Source organism: Herpailurus yagouaroundi, unplaced genomic scaffold (assembly GCF_014898765.1).
Source record: "Herpailurus yagouaroundi ecotype Mexico unplaced genomic scaffold, PumYag 161, whole genome shotgun sequence".
Lineage (NCBI taxonomy): Eukaryota > Metazoa > Chordata > Mammalia > Carnivora > Felidae > Herpailurus > Herpailurus yagouaroundi.
The window spans coordinates 11,352,625-11,356,059 of NW_024412402.1; positions in this window are offsets into that span (position 1 = coordinate 11,352,625).

Below are 3,435 nucleotides of genomic sequence, written 5' to 3' on the forward strand. Positions count from 1 at the left end.
CGCACCGTGTCTCTCTCTGTCTTTCAAAAATGAATAAACATCAAAAAAAATAAAAAAAAAAGACTTTTATTCATGGATGTATGATTAAATAACATTATTCTGGGCACAGTGTTCTAGGCATGGGGCTAGACCCTGGAATTACAAAGATCAACAGAGCACAATCTCTGCCTTCAAAGGGCTGTCCAATGGGGGAGACGGAAATGGTATAGAGATAATTAGAAAACAGTAGGGTAAAGGCAAAGGTAGAGATGTGTACAGAGTATTGTGGGACCCCAAAGGAGGGGCAAGTGACCACCCAGTCTGTCAGAGAGGCTTTCTTGGAGGAGAAACATGAATTGAGTCTTTAAGGGTGAATGGGAGTTGCCCAGGTGTGGTGGGTTGTTACATTAACAGTCTCCAGTGAATCATGCGTCCTGGTACCCATGCCCTTTGTGTGATTCCCTTCCACATTTGTTCTGGGCTTGGCCATGTGCCTTGTTTTGGCCAATGGGCCATCAGCAGATGAGATGCAAACAGAAGCTTGGTAAGTGCTTGTATGTTAAGACTTGCCTTCTTGGAATTCAGTTGCCATGTGAGGAAGTTGGAGCTAGCCGTGTGGAGAACTGAGGTGCCTCAGTAGCCCCCAGTTGACTGCCACATGGTCATAAAAGCATGTGCGATCACAAAAGCATGTGTAATTCCTACTGATGCCACATAGAACAGACATAAAGCATCCCAGATAAGCCTACTAAGCTGGTTCTAAAACCTGGATACAAATTCTGATATTGCTTCATCAAGAAGTAAAGTCTGTGTCTCCCCCTCTTGAATCTTAATGGGGATGTAACTGCTTCAGCCAATAGAATATGGCAGAAGTGATGCTAAAAGACGTTTGAATTTACATCTTGAAAGACCTTATAGCTTTTACTTTCTTTGCTAGAATACTCACTCTTAGGGCCTCGGTATAAAATGTCTAAGTATCCTGAGGCCCTGCTGTAAGGAAGCCCTTGTCGCATGGGGAGGCATTGTGTAGACACTTTGGTAGGCAGTCCCGGGTGAATTTAGCTTTCAGAGTCATTTCAGCCCAGACTCCAGACATGTAAATAAAGAAGCATCCAGATAATCTCAGCCCCAAAGCTCTTTGAGTTGTCCACCTAGCTGCTCAGATTTTCAAGTAGAGGCTCCAGATGTTGTGGGACAGAGACAAGTCTGAATCCCTAACCACGGAATTCATGAGTTTAACAAAATAGTGGTTGTTTTAAGCTATTGGTTTAGGTGGTTTGTTATGTAATGATAGACATCTGATATGTATATGGGTGCCCAGAAGTGTGATGCTACCTTAAAACACTGAACAGATGGCATTCGGAACAGGGAGATGGGTGAAGGCTTGAAGGACAGGCAATAAGAATTGAGAATGTACTGGCAAGGGAGCTGGAAACCGCTTGGACCAAGGGTGACCAGTGTTATTTAGTGGGTTTGGCTTAAGAGATATGGAGATGGAATGTTAAAAGTGCCATCCAGGTGCTCCCAGCTGGCATGTCAGGTGTTATAAGGGAGAGATCAGCTAAATAAGGATCTGTCCAGTTTGCTGGGTTGGAAAAGAAAAGTAGTTCTCATTTTCAGTCTCTCCAGCAGGCGACAGATTCCCAAAGTAAGAATTGGCCTAAAGGTAAAGATGAAATCAAGGGTATGATTGTAGAACCTCTGTTAACACCCCGAGGATTTAAGGTGGTGTCTAGTAGGCCTTCTCAGTTAAACAAAAGGGTTTCTAAGAATATTAAAGATGTTGTTCCATAGCTGAAGTAGAGTCTTCTTGAAAGTAACTATGTATGTGGCTTTTGGTGCAAGAAGTGAACCCAATAATACTCATAGAAAATCCATAAAGTTTTGAAGAGTACTGTTTTGGAAGAAACTCTATTAGTTTGGGCTAACATGAACGGAAATAGTTAAAAAAGGGAAAGGAGGCCTTTGGGCCCCCAACTTTCTATGGGCAGTAAGCTGGCCAATAGTCACAAGGGACTTTTCTTATGGAAAAGAAAATCCTCTCAGAGGGTAGATCCAGGAGCCTAGCGGGTGTAACTAGAAGCCAAGGAGAACTGGACTTTATTCAAGTAACATCCCTGCTTCCAAAGGAGGGGGGTCCTGATAACAGAACCTGGCTGGATTTCAGAATTGCTTTGAATCAGTGATTGCTATGTGCCTCCCATTTCTCTTTTAATGGGAATGTCTATTGAGGCTATTCTATGCCTGCTTCACAGTTGTATGTTGGGCACGTGGAGGGCAGATGTCTTGTCTTACTAGTTCACACGTCTGTGAATCAAGAGGAGCCACACCTGAGGAGGCTCAGCTACATCCAGACTTGCTTCATATTGTGAGATCACAGACCTTGAGCCTGGTGTCATGATTGAATACTATTTTGGGTGTTTTGGGAAGGATGAGTATATCTCACATGTGGAAAGGCTGTGCATTGGTAGGGGTAGAGGGCAGACTGGTAGGTTGCTCTGTTAATGTCCCCCCAGTGAGTCACACCTCTTCCACATTGACTCTGGGCTCAGCTATATGACATGCTCAATGGAACTTCAGCAAATGTGATGCAGGCAGAGAGTTCCTAAGTGGTTGCTCATTAGGGCTTGCTTCTTGGAGAACCCAACTGCCACATGAGGAGCCCAGACTAGCCAAGGGGAGAAACCTGAATTGAGATGCTCCAGCTGGCAGCCTCACCCAATGACTAGACACTGTGTGAGTTCCTCTTGGAGCATCCAGCCCCAGTGCACCTGTCAGCTGACCATAGTGCATGGGTGAGCCCAGCCAACTCAGTTTGGAGCATATCTATGCACTGTTCCAGCTGATCTGTAACCAAACTGATGATTCACAGAATAGTGGTTGCCTTTAGTTACTAGTCTGAGTGGTTTGATATACAGCAATAGATAACAAATGAACCAGATGAAGAGAAGGAAGGGCATTAAGACAGAGGGAATGGTACGAGCAAAGGCATAGAGACAAAGCAAAGCAAAGTGGGTATGCGAAAATGCAGGCAGTTTGGGGTTGTCTGAGACAGTGCACGTTGAGAGGGAACATTGGAGAAATGGGGAAGAGCCAGCCGAGGAAGCCCTTGTCTCTTTGGGCATGGGTGATGGGGAGTCAACAGTGGTCTACAGAAGGGTACAGATGGATGCATTCTTTAGAAAAATTACTCTAGGGACAGAATAGGGGATGAACAGAGGGCCACATAGACCCTCTCCTGGCCAGGTGGTTTTTTACTCTTTTACTATGTTCAGAGCAGTGTTGGGGAGGACACCTTGGGAAACAAGGTGGTATGATAGACACTGCCTTGAGGTCAGGGTCAGTGTCTGTCTTGTTTACTGCTATATCTTTGGGACCTCCAGGTCCCAGCACAAAGTCGCTTCTCAATTGTATGTATGTATGTATGTATGTATGTATGTATGTATGTATGTATGT